The sequence below is a fragment of the Pelodiscus sinensis genome, chromosome 11 (assembly GCF_049634645.1).
Source record: "Pelodiscus sinensis isolate JC-2024 chromosome 11, ASM4963464v1, whole genome shotgun sequence".
NCBI lineage: Eukaryota > Metazoa > Chordata > Testudines > Trionychidae > Pelodiscus > Pelodiscus sinensis.
This window is the reverse complement of record NC_134721.1, coordinates 13,413,381-13,427,548: the sequence shown is the minus strand read 5'-3', so window position 1 is coordinate 13,427,548 and position 14,168 is coordinate 13,413,381. Positions and strand designations below refer to the sequence as shown.

General features: G+C 41.1%; 1 long non-coding RNA gene across 1 annotated transcript in view; it reads left to right on the top strand.

The window, feature by feature from the left end:
• LOC142831007 (uncharacterized) overlaps window positions 1-13,372 on the top strand; it is a 100,962-nt gene extending 87,590 nt beyond the window's left edge. Inside the window, exon 3 of the long non-coding RNA XR_012906592.1 lies at window positions 13,256-13,372. This is a non-coding gene — a long non-coding RNA (uncharacterized LOC142831007). The remainder of the gene's footprint in view (window positions 1-13,255) is intronic.
• Window positions 13,373-14,168: the final 796 nt, after the last annotated feature.

The window sequence follows — 14,168 nt, the reverse complement described above, 5'->3', positions numbered from 1 at the left end:
CTCAATATTCAAAGAGCTTGAATATTGGGGTGCTCAGAGGACAGGTAGGCAGGCTCAGTGTTATTTACAGTCCATCAAGTGACAGTCTCAAGGGGATCACTGTGACCTAACCTGTCACATGTATTAGTTACCAGGGTCTATGCATTTTCATTTCACAGAGATCCCCCAGTCCTAGCCAAAGGATCACATTGTCATTCACTTCCTGACTTTGACTAGCACCTGACTCCACGTTACCCCATTGAAACCTTTTTATTTCCTGGCAGATTATTGGAGTTCCTGCTGCATAATATAGTTTCAGAAGGTATTTGTGACACTGGCAGATCAGTTGTCTGCTCCTACCAAGACTTCTACATCTCACTGAATACTGATAAATGCATAGCTGGAAACCAGCCTGGGTCACCTGAGTGTTAAAATGTCTAAAATAGGTATTAGATCTATAAAAATGTGTTTAGCAGTCAGACTTTATGACTTGCTTTTTGCATACAATAACATCATTTATGCATCCCATATGATAAGGTATTACTGAAGTGTTTGCTCAGTAACTATGAAAGTAGTGCCTCTGAATCTGTAACCCAGTCATACGAGAAGCATTGTCAAGAGAGAAATGCTAGTTTAGCAGAAGAGGTGGCATCTCCTCTCCATCAAAAATAGGCCTATATCAGAGAAGCCACTATGGAACATCAGTGGGTACATGGGCATCCAGTATGCTAGGTAGGGAGAGGAATTGCCTTTCCAAACTGCCAGCTTGGCCCCACCCATACTCCACCCCCAGAATGCCTACTATAGGCTGTCGACAGAGAGATGTAGATTAGGCACATCAAAATTGCTAATGAAGCGGGGATTTAAATAGCTTGTGGTTCATTAGCATAAACATGGCTGCCACTTTTTTTCAAAACAGAGGTTTTTTTGAAAAAAAAGGCAGTCTAGACGTGGATCTGTCGAAAATAAACCCTTTTTCGACAGATCCTGTAAATCTCATTTTTTGAGGAATACAGGATCTGTCGAAAAAGGGTTTATTTTTTGACAAATCCACATCTTGACTGCCGGGTGTTTTTTTTTTTTCAAAAAAACTCTGTTTCAAAAAAAAGCAGTGGCCATGTTTATGCTAATGAAGCATAGGATATTTAAATCACCGCTTCATTAGCAATTTTGACATGCCTAATCTACATATCTCTGTCGACAGAGAGGTATAGTCTAGACCCAGCTGGGGAGTGGAGTGTTACTGCCCCCAGCACTCTGGGCTGGGGAGCCTGGGGACATGTGACCTCCTTCCTCCCCATGCTCCAGGGCCAAGGAGGCTGGGGACATGTGCCCACCTCTCCTCCCCTTAGTGGTGAGGGGTGTATGTGTGTGCTGTGCTAGCCCAACTCCGCATTGTGGTGGTGGTGGAGGCAGCTTGGGTTCCATGGGGGCGGAGCCTTAGCAGAAAGCATGAGCCTGGGGGCTTGCCTCCCCAACCCTAGCCCTACCTTCATCGACCATCGACAAGTGGACAAAAAATTTCATTTATTGCTCTCCCCACACATAAAGAAAAATTGTGCACAAACACTGATTCCCTCAGCTTGAATTCTGGGTGAAGGGAATACATGAAATTGTTATCTCTATGGGTATGTCTACACTACCCTCCTATTTCGAAATAGGAGGGTAATGTAGGCATACCGCAATTGCAAATGAAGCCCGGGATTTGAATTTCCCGGGCTTCATTTGCATAAGCTGGGCGCCGCCATTTTTAAACCCCGGCTGGTTCGAACCCCGTGCCGCGTGTAGCCGCGCGGCACGGGGTTTGAACCAGCCGGGATTTAAAAATGGCGGCGCCCAGCTTATGCAAATGAAGCCCGGGAAATTCAAATCCCGGGCTTCATTTGCAATTGTGGTATGCCTACATTACCCCGCTAGTTCGAACTAGCGGGGTAGTGTAGATATACCCTATGTTGCTTAAGCAAAAGCAATGGATCCTCAGCTGTTTGGCCTGGGTTAACCTTAGAGGACTTATAGTGCATCAATATAACACCAGCTTCTATGACCTTTTGGAAGCTAAGACCGTAATTCATTTGAGAGTGTATTTTTACTGCCATAACCTTGTAAATATAAATGAATAAATCTTTAGATAATTTATTGTAGGATTGGCTACAAACATTGTCTTTGGAGAGAGAGCTAGCGTGCAGTTGACCCAGGATACATGACTAGCCTTTTGGGGCTATTATATTATTGCCCTGCCCTGAGTGCCAGGGACTGGACTAGGTGACCTACTGAGGTCCCTTCCTCTCCTATGCTTCTATGATTATTGTGATTCTTTGATGTAAGGGGACATCTATCACAAAGGCAAGATAGACCAGACTATCAAGGGTGTTATAGCGTGTGAGGAGTTCAAACTTGACACTCGATTGGTGGAATTTAAATATAGAACTCACAACTCCTTTGGGATTTGTGTCCTTCACAGTTTGCTCTGAGGTTTGTACTCTTGTACATGTCATGAGCCACACCAGAGAGCTTGCCATATTAATTTCCTAAACCACTGCTAATATTTTCCACAGAAATAATCTACTGCACTATTGCATCCTGCAGTATTTCCATATATCAATGTCAAATATTATTGCATTTTTATAAAGAATGGCATCACACCTGATTTTCTTAGATGACCCAGATCTATCCATTCTCACAAATAAGGTCATACACAAATAATTCCTAACAGCTTAATAGCCCCTGTAATTATCCTCCTGTAAAAACTGGTGCTTTCCCCACATCATTGTCCTCCACATAAATCTCTGCATATTCTCCTTTCCACTGTTCTAACCTCTATGTTCATTTCAACAGTACAATGGATTTTATCAGACTATTAAAAATAAGCTATTCAGGCTCCATGCCACACAATCAAAATCAAATAAAACAAAACAAACAACAGCCTCCTCCCTCTTCCCCCCAGCTTGTTAAGCATTTATTGTTAGTGATCAAACGTGCTAAGTGTCTGAAAGGTTATAGCATAACTCTTACTGAAGTGAAATAAAAACATGTCTCAGGAGCAATTATGTGCTCTTCTGCGTGATCTAAAAATCAGTTTAGATAAAATTTCTACGCACAGCTTCTGGATCTGTTCCCACAAAACTGCAATCAGATCTACTAAAGAAAGTGCATAATCAAAAACAAATGTTTGTTCATTTTAGAGGCAGGGTTTGATTCATGTCCCTGAATGTGAGTTCTAGGTTGTATGCAAAATTTAAAGGGGCTTATTTTCTGGTTCTGATTCACCTGCAGTCTCAATCGTAGAAGAGAAACCCTCGTTTGATCCTGTAAGATTTTTGATCACTCCATCAACTAATTATGACAACTCTGTGATTTGGGGCTGAAAAAATCACATGAAAGGAGATAAGATTTTGATATTATTTTTACTCCCCATCCTTTATTTGGCCTCATATCAGAATTTCATCATGCATCCAATGCACATTTGAAACCACTAGCTCCACAGTCTACCTGTATAGGAAAAGATGGGCGTGAGTAGCTCCAATATCCCTGCTATCATTTGTTCAAACTTGCCCAAGGCAATTCCTGCACTTTTTCATTCTATTTTGATGCCTTGACTTTACTGAAAAAGCAAATGCCTTGAATGAAATTCCTAGTAGCTCATTTTAATTTTCCTTTGTGCTGTCTGAGTGCTGATATCCTAAATCAACATGATGGTTGTTCCAACTAATAAACAGCATATATTACCCACTGCATATTGCTGCTAATAGCTTGTACATAATCCCTGAGGCTATGTATATTCTTCTAATAATTAATGTATTAATGCTATTCCTACTTGGGCAACAGTGAATGTCTAAGGGTGCTAGGAAGAAATAAAACAAGAGTGGGGTTTCTGCATTATGTGTATTCATATACTTCATTATAAACACATCAAATAATCATAGTACTTGAGAATAGGGGCAGGAGGGAGAGGCAATGATCATTCAAGTTAGTACTGCCGAAGCTTCCTAATAATCTTGTGGTCTTCCTTTGTGCTTCCTATGCCTTGTGAGTAATGCAATTAAGAAGTGTGACTTGCACAAGCAGTAATAGCAAGTGAAGAGGAGAACTGCACATTAGCAAAGAGAGTAGTTATGCCTAAAATAGCTCACACTACCATAGAACCTCAACAGAAAGTCATTCTGTTTAACATTCTGTTTAAACAGAGTTTTTGATACCATGGTTTCAAACACATTGTGGAAAGTACAAAAGACTATGTTTATACACTGCATAAATCAGAGCCAGAGCAAGGAGAAAATGAGATTTTCAATTTATGTAAATATAAAGCATCATTAACAAATGGCAGTCAACAGTCTATTTTTTAATATCCTGATCTAATCTCTAGACCACACTCTCCTCCCAGAACCAAGAACTAACCCTAATTAATCAAAATTATCACATTCTACCTCTAAATATATATATAGGTTTCATGAGTAACGCCCACTTCCTCATATGAGCAGAGTGAAGAAAAAGGAGAAAACTCACAACGTATAACAGAAAAAGAAGGGAAAGGGAGAGGGAAAAAACCCTGTCAGTTGTACCTCTGTCTTTCAAATAGTCCTCTAAGGATATTTCTACAGTACAAAATAAGGCTGAGCTTATTGATGTTAACTGATTGTATTCCGTTTTGTAAAGTTGAAGATCCATATCCCCACTAAGTACATTCAGTAGACAGAGTGCATCCTCACTACCATGGTTAATACACCCTTAGGCTATGTCTAGACTGCAGGCTTCTTTCGAAAGAGGCTCTTTCGAAAGCATCTTTCGAAAGAGCCTCTTTCGAAAGATCGCGTCTAGACTGCAGGTGGATCTTTCGAAAGAGAAATCCGCTTTTTCGAAAGAGAGCACCCAGCGAGTCTGGATGCTCTCTTTCGAAGACGGCCTCTTTACATTGAAGAACGCCTTCTTTCGAAAGAGGAACTTTCGAAAGAAGGCGTTCTTCCTCGTAAATTGAGGTTTACCTCCATCGAAAGAAAAGCCGCGTTCTTTCGAAATAATTTCGAAAGAACGCGGCTTGAGTCTGGACGCAGGGGAAGTTTTTTCAGGAAAAGGCTACTTTTCCCGAAAAAAACCCTGAGTCTGGACACAGCCTTAGAGTTTATGTCTACACTACTACCCTAGTTCGAACTAGGGTGGTTAATGTAGTCAATCGAAGTTGCAAATGAAGCCTGGGATTAAAATATCCCAGGCTTTATTTGTATGTTCCCGGGTGCTGCCATTTTTAAATGCCCGGTAGTTCGAACTCCCTGCCTGCGGCTACATGCGGCACGGGCTAGGTAGTTCGAATTAAAGCTCCTAATTTGAACTACCGTTACTCTTTGTTACTCCTTTTAATCCTGGGCTTCATTTGCAAGTTTGAATGACTACATTAGTCACCCTAGTTCGAACTAGGGTGGCTAGTATAGACATACCCTTATAGTGATGCACTGTGGGTAGTCATCCCACAGTTCCTGTCACCCTTTTGAGTTGTAGGTTAGCCTCCAATGCCCGATGGGACAAAAACATTGTCACAGGTGGTTCTAGGTGTATGTCATCAGCCTCCCATGATGCACTTACCTCCCTCCTTCTCTCCTTGAGAGCAATTGCAAACAATCATTTTGTACTTTTTTTCCCCTGGTTATCCCTGCAGACACTATAGCATGGCAAGCATGGACCTTGATCAGCTGCACACTGCTGTGACAAGCATTGCAAACACTTTACACATTATCCTGCAATTTGTGCAGCAAGAACTTACCAATGAGAGGTAGAAAGTGAGGAAGCCACTGGCATTCAGGAACCCAGTGAATGGAGCAACTGGCAAATGCTGGTTGTGGTTAAGCATGTTGATACAATGGAACACTGATTCTGGCCCTGGGAAAAAAGCACAGACTAGTATGGCCACACAGTTACGCAGCTATGGAATGATCAGCAGTGACTGCAAAACTTTCACACGTGTAAAGCAATGTTCATGGAACTTTGCAAATTGCTTTCCCCTACATTGAAGCGTAGCAAAATGAGACCCACTCTGGCAGCTGAGAAATGAGTAGCTATAGTCCTGTGGAAACCTGCAACGCCAGACTGCTACTGGTCATTTGGGAATCAATTCAGAGTGGGCATATCCACAGTGGGGGCTACTGTGATTAAAATAGCCAGGGGAATCAATACTCTTCTGCTAGGCAGGGTAGTGATTCTGGGGAACATGCACGACATAGTGGATGGCTTAGCCATGATGGCAAAGTGTGGTGGGAAAGTAAGCAGAATGCATATCACTATATTGGCACCAAACCACCTTGCCAAAGAACACTAAACTGCAAGTATTATTGATTAATGGTGATGCAAGTACTGGAGGATGACAAGGGATGTTTCAACCAACATCAACTTGGGATGGTCAGGAAAGGTGCAAGACACACACATCTTTAGAAACTCTGATCTGTTCAGAAAGCTGCAAGATGGAATTTTCTTCCAAGAATGGAAAATTACCACTGGTAAATTTAAAAGTTATCCGTAGAAACCCAAACTACTCCTTGCTCCCATGGCCCATGAAGCCATAGATAAGCAGCTTGGACAGAAGTAAAGAGCAGTTCAACTAAAGGATGAGCAAGTCCAGAGTGGTGGTAGAATGTACCTTTGGACATTTAAAGGATGCTGGCACAGTTTATTAACTAGGTTAGACATCAGCGAAAGCAATATTCCCATTATTGTTGCTGCTTGATGTGTGCTGCATAATATCTGAGAAAGTGGAAGGGGGTGGAGTTTCTTGCAGGGTCGGAGATTGAGTCAGATTGCTTGGCATCCAGTTATGAGCAGCCAGACACCAGTGCAGTAATCAAAGCACATTGAGATGCACTGCACATCAGAGAGACTTTAAAAACCAGCTTCATGAGTGACCAATAATGTGACAATTATGTGTATAATACATGTACTGCCCAGTTTTACCTGTGCTGACCTGTAAACCAGATGGCACAGCAAACAAAGATACTAATGTTCTAAACCAGACATTTTTATTTTGGCAACACTGAGGGTACATGTAGACTACAGAGTTTTGTCGTCGACAGAAGTTTTGTCGACAGATACTGTCGACAAAGCTTCTGTCGACAAAGAGCGTCTACACTACATTCAGTTCTGTTGACAAAGCAAGCTGCTTTGTCGACATGGCAGTGTAGACACAAGGACAGTTTACATGCAATAACGCCTCAGGTGTGTCTAGACTACAGGGTTTTGTCGACAAAAGTGGACTTTTGTCAACAAAACTATACCTGCGTCCACACTACCGCTGAGTTCTGTCGACATAACGTCGACAGAACTCAGCAATTTTGACGACGCTGGTAAACCTCATTTTACGAGGTATAACGCCTTCTGTCGACAGAGTTTCTGTCAACAGGAGGTGTTGTTGCATGTAAACTGTCCTTTGCGTCCACACTACCATGTCGACAAAGCAGCTTGCTTTGTCGACAGAACTCAATGTAGTCTAGACGCTCTTTGTCGACAGAAGTTTTGTCGACAGTATCTGTCGACAAAACTTCTGTCGACAGAAGCCTGTAGTCTAGACGTACCCCTTCTGTAGACAGAACTCTGTCAACAGAAGGCGTTATGCCTCGTAAAATGAGGTTTACCAGCGTTGACAAAACTGATGAGTTCTGTTGATGTTATGTCGACAGAACTCAGCGGTAGTGTAGACGCAGGTATAGTTTTGTTGACAAAAGTCCACTTTTGTCGACAAAACTCTGTAGTCTAGACATACCCTGAATGGAAACAGAGTTGCAGGCATAACAAGGGTCTGATGACATGAAGAGGAGGCAGAGTATTACAGTCGCCCTGTGTAACAATCAAAGATGTGAGAATGACAACTTTCTGCTCCATGAGCTATCCCTTGGAACTGACTGAATGGCTCCCCTGGGGCTTCCTTACTGCCCCCACATTGTAGGGTGTCGAGGAGAGGAGGATATGGAACTTGGGTAGGAGGGCATTTGTTTATTAGTGGGTAGAGGTTGGCTCTGTGTTTTAAAAGCATTTTGTGAACCTCTACCAGACACCTCATTAGGGGTGTTTGCTCCTCCATGAGCCTCAACATTTGGCCCTGTATGTTACACTCATGTTCCCTGCATGCTCTCCCATCCTTCTCTAAGGTGCAGATGAGGATGGGAACTGCATGCAACTCCATGCATTGGTTTGTGACCTATTAGTGTGGGTGAATTACATGAGCTTGTAAAACATTTCATTGCATGTATGGGGCTCCCCCCCCCCCAGCTTCTAATCTGCAAATGCCTCACTGTTAGAGCTGCTATCAATCAGTCAGGAATCAATTCAGAGTGATCTGCCCAATACCACAGACAGGGCTGCAGCGGCATTAAAAAAAACCCCACAAGGATAGATGTTACAGAAGATCCATTGTAAAAAACAGAGGGTTAACTCTTTTACAGAGAACGAAGCACTTTATACCACAAAGCACATGTGTTAGGTACAAGGCCGCATTTTTCATTTTAAATTGAGCACATGCCAGCAAGGTATAACACACTCCAGAGCACTGGGCAGCAGAACTCATTTTGCAGGCAGTCATGGGAAGCAATTCGTTAGGAGGGCTCTTTAACTTTTGCTTTGAAAATATGTGGGGAAGGGTGCTTGCAAACTGCAACCCCCATGGTTGTTCACATGTTTGCATTTCCCAAGGAGGGGCACTAGGAATGAGGAGAAGGGGTACAGATGCGTACAGTATGGGGTCACTTCCTCTGCCCCACAGAATGCTTGCAAACCTAATGGCTGTGTCTAGACTGGCCACTTTTTCCGGAAAATCAGCCGCTTTTCCGGAAAAACTTGCCAGCTGTCTACACTGGCCGCTTGAATTTCCGCAAAAGCACTGACTTCCTACTGTAAGAAATCGGTGCTTTTTGCGGAAATACTAGACAGCTGAGATTTGTTTTCCGTAAAAAAGCCCCGATCATGAAAATGGCGATTGGGGCTTTTTTGCTCAAAAGCACGTCTAGATTGGCCAGGTACGCTTTTCTGAAAAAGTGCTTTTGCGGAAAAGCGTCCGTGCCAATCTAGACGCTCTTTTCCGAAAATGCTTTTAATGGAAAACTTTTCCGTTAAAAGCATTTCCGGAAAATCATGCCAGTCTCGACGTAGCCCATGTGACTAACTTTGACCTCACCTCAGAGTGTAGACCAGGCCCAACTCAGGGCTTGTCAACACAAAAACAGGTTTGCAGCAACCTGAGGTGCAGACCTGCCTTGCAATGGCCAGAAGAGCAATAGGTGTTGGAGTGGAGCCTGCTACTACACACTAGATTTTCCTTGGCCTGCTTCAATACGCTTCCATTTCAAAGTGGGGAAGATCAAAGGGTACTGCTGAACTTTTAGTGCATAATGGCAAGGTCCACACAGACATTTAGCAGCCAGCAAACTAGTGAGAAGTAGTTTTACGTCCTAGATTACTATGAACTAAGTGTTTGAGTAAACAAATCCTCACTGGCACAGTTTGTGTTACAGACTTTTTAAAGGCTAGCATACATAAAATAGAACTGGTTACTAAGTCTACTGACTACCTAGTTATTCTTTTACTTCACTGTCTGTTCTGTGGGCTGTGCAGGATAGGGAGGATGGTCCTGAGTCATAAGGTAAAGTTAATAATCTTGGGCTCATCTAGCTTACATCCCTCTGTCGAAAGAGGGATGTAAATTAGCCTGATTAAAAGAGCAAATGAAGTGCGGATTTAAATATCTCATGCTTCATTTGCATATTCGCGTCCGAGCACTGTTTCGAAAAAGGGTATTTCAAAAGCGAAACTGCAGTCTAGACAAGGTTATTTCGAGAAAAAAAAAAACCTTTTTCGAAAGAACCCGTGCCCCTCATTTTTTCTAGACTACAGTTTCATGTTTGAAATACCCTTTTGCAAAACAGTGATCAGACACGAATATGCAAATGAAGTACAGGATATTTAAATCTGCGCTTCATTTGCACTTTCAATCGGGCTTATTTACATCCCTCTTTCGACAGAGGGATATAGTCTAGATGAGCCCTTTGTGTCATCTGCCCTCAGTTATATGAATGACTTCATTGCAGAAACTACAGATTTGCACAGAGGTAGGACAGAACTGAAAACGGTATTTGTCTCGGCTTCAACTCCCATTGGCTTTAATAGGAGTTACAGCCATGTAGATGACAGTAGATTTGAGTCTATTGTTCCAATTTTATTGAAAAGAGAAAAAATATATTGTTGTAAAATGTTGGGGGGGGGGGAGGATGTGAAGATAAGTCCCAGCTTGATTGACAGTAATGATGGGATAGAGAACAATTAGCTCTGAGAGTTGGAATAAAAAAATTGCAAACCTTCAAGAACTGACAAAATTGGTTTATAAATTGTTTGGGCTGGTAAAACCTAGAATCCAGAAAATCAGAAGGAGGGTGGAAATGTGTCATTAACATTCCTCTGTTCATTAAATTAGTTCATTATACTCATCTAGGTACACAGAAACAAGTCTTTTAAATATCAAACCTCTGTCCAGGTCAGTGAGTAACACTGTGTGGCACTGAAAGATTGCATAGAATTCCATTAAGGAGGCATAATATCGTCTTTTGTGGGCATAGTGTATGACAGAGCTGCAGCTGCAGCCTAACAAAGAAGAAGTTTACATATGGAATCATATTGTTCATGAAAAGTTCCTTTTGAACAGCGCTAATCATTTTTACTCCCATGGAAAAAAGCCAAACAATGTGTCTGTTGGGGCTTGATTGAAAAGAATGCTGCTTGAAACCACATACGTTTGGTCTGATTCTCAAATCCAGCTAAGTTGTACTCATCACTCAGCATGCGCCCAGCCCTTTATGATCTTGGTGATACCAGGCTTTTAACTTCTGGGCTAAGCCCCAACAGAAAAAATACTACTCTCAGGATATTTTATTCTATGAGGAGATGTTCTGCAAGTTGGACTCAGCTGAATGCCACCACAACCTTGCACTTATGGACTAAGGAGGGAAGACTGCTACAGCAGTTATACGCCAGTGGAAGGTTCCACCATAATGAGGAATTCATCACAGGACATGTCCGCTGGGTTTATGGAAGCTTCACATGAAGTCTGGAACACTGTAGTTGCTGAGGTGGCTGTAGAGTGACCTATATCTTGGACTACTTCTCACATCTCTGAGTGCACCTCCGCAAGTCTCAGCTTTTGTGTCTTTGCCTGGCTCAGGGAGGAATCCCACTATTCTCTCACTTTTACCCTGTATGGTGATTGCGATTAACTAAGCAAGACCGACTGTGTTTGGAACCTGCAGTTCTTTCTTTTGGCTTAGCGATTAATACTATGACACAAGAGTGCCTTCTTCTAAGAAAAAAACATTGTTTTGTTAACCAAGGGAACAAAGCACAACATAAAAGAAAATAGCATGTAAAATAACAAAAAGTTTACGTGCACATCTGCCTTACGTGGAGCCTAACTATCCTTCTGTTTTGGGTCTGCACATCCTAAACTCAAAACTCTGGTCATCTGAAGAAGTGGGCTGTGCCCACAAAAACTCATGATACCATCTATATGTTTTGTTAGTCTATAAAGTGCTACCAGACCATTTGTTGTTTTTTAAGTTCGTCCTTCTATTGCGGGTGTGACCTGCCAGACAGACCAATCTCTGAAGTATGGGTTCACCATACTATCAAAAACACATCTCCCCTTGAAGGAGCATGAGACTCTTTTAAACCCTCTCACATCTTTTCAATCACACCTGGCCCCAGGGATAAGTCATTCCTAGGAAAATCTGTCCCAGATGCCTGGTAGGGCTGAGATAGGGCTTCTCAATGAATGGCTGTTGCACTGTCTTGTCAGTTTTCAAAGAAATCTGTATCAAAACCCACCCCTCACCTTTGTAATTGCATTTCCAGATAATACGGCTATTGCATTAACTCAGTATATACAGAGAGTAAACATCACAATAACCTAGTCAAGGAACAAAAATAATAAATTATTACAGGTGGCAACAACTCTGTCACAATCACCATATGGCCATGAATCTGATACATTATTATTAGAAGAGAAAAATATGTTATTTCCGTATCCAAGTAAACAGAGTAACATTTCAAAATCTTAATTAATTGACCCTTTTTTCATGAGTGTCACCTAGGAATGGTTAAGTTACTAATAGCTTGACCAGAATTATTCTCCCAGTCTCTGACATGATCTTTTGAACTTCCTCTCCCTTATAATGACGATAATTGATTCTGACTACAGAAAAACATTCCTGGATGGAGGCAATGAAACGAGCCTCCAAGAGCTGTCAGACTCACAAGCCTTGACCTCATTTATGTCACTGATAATGTTTTCTTGAATTAAGAGGTTTTCAAGGCCAAAGTATTGAAGAAATACCTAATCTATGCATCTTAAATACACAGGATAGACTTGTCAAGCTGCCTGTAACTTTGAATCAACTTAGGTGTGATCTTCAAGAGGGCAAGATATACTGCTCCAGGTTGCTGGGGGCTGCTGCTAGCTCCAGTCTGAGCCCCATTCCATTATTTCAGCCCGGCCCCTCCTGGATTGCCATCCTGCCACTAGGTGCCAGAGTTCTCACGTGCTTAATAATGTTACATCTTGATGGGCCTCTAGCTCGAGTAAAAACTACAGCAGAAGTGCGTATAAAATCAATATTTTTTTTTTTTGCCTGTATAAGGACCACAAGCCTTGAGAAGACATTATTGAAAATGACAAGGGAAAATCATAACCTGGCAGTGAACCATTCCATTCATTCTCCTGTCTTCCCCTAGTGTTCCATGGAAAATAAAATCAGGACAATAATTCATATACCTGGTACAAACCCTGTCACGATTTCATCCTGCCAAAAGATAAGGTACTGTTTAAAATACTTGATGAATATTTAACAATCTGCAGGCGAGCTTATGAGAGATTGCAAGAAAACATGTTCTTACAGATGTTCAAGAGTTGATTTAGATACATTATTGTTTATGCTACAGCTAAGCATCATTCCCTTTATATAATGTTAAATAATGTATGTGTACATCAAAATGTCTATTGTAATGTGAAAAAAGGTATGGAATCACTCAAGAATCACCTTTTTGTTACTGCAAATGGTGCACAGCGCAGCTTCATGAATGCTCTGGTGGACTGGAATCAATTTCAATTCTTTTACTGCAGATCTAAATCTGCATTTTTAATGTAGCAGTATGGTATAACATTGCCACTTACCGCTAAGTGCTACAGTACATGGTAAGGCATACACTGCTGCTTTATCTCAGAGATTATGGATGATACCAATGATCTTTTCTTCTGTTACAGATCTTTTTTATATACATAATTCATGGATTCACATAAACTTACAGAAAGAGTCTACAGTAGTATATCATCTCCTTTATACCTTATAGGAGAATGGTGGGATTCATAAATAAAGGTAAAAGAAATTTTATCGTCAAAAGATTTTTTTCTTTAAAGATTGCCAGTGGAATATAACGTTTTCAATTTTAAATCTACTGAATTTCACATACAATTTTTGGGGGGTTATTCCCAGTGGATTTACTTTGACGTAAGAGTGGTGTCAGCTGATGGGGAGAGACTGAAACTTTTGTTTTACTACTTGCACTTAATGTTTTCTGTATCCTTATTTAATATCTTTACTCTCTTTTTCCATAGCTAAAAAACGGTGATGTTATTTATTTGTGCTATAATGATTTTGTTCATTAGTTAAGTTATATAGAAGTCATGCAAAATAACTATGTACATGAGTGAAAAAGTCTCGAGGGTAGCCATGTTAGTCTTTAACTTTGAAACAACTTTTAAAAATAATGAATAATCTTGTGGCACCTTAGGACTTGTCTACACTAGGAAATTATTTCAAAAAGAATTACAATTGAAATAATAACTCCCCAAATAACTATTTTGAAATTAGCTTATTTCCTGAGGGAAAGCAGGAGTACAGATTTCTATATAGTGGGCTTTGTAGTGTGGCCGCACCAATTATTATTTCAAAAAAGGGGAGTTATTTCAAATAACTCCCTAGTATAGACCAGGGCTTAAAGACTAACACATATATAAATATATATAAACCCATTTCTTCCATGATACTACATAAGTTATTCTCTAAGGGTATGTTTAAACTAATGGTTTGTTGCAACTACTGTTACTCCTCATTGCAGGAGGAGTAATGGTAGTTCGAATTAGGAGCTTTAATTCGAACTACCTAGCCTGTGCTGTG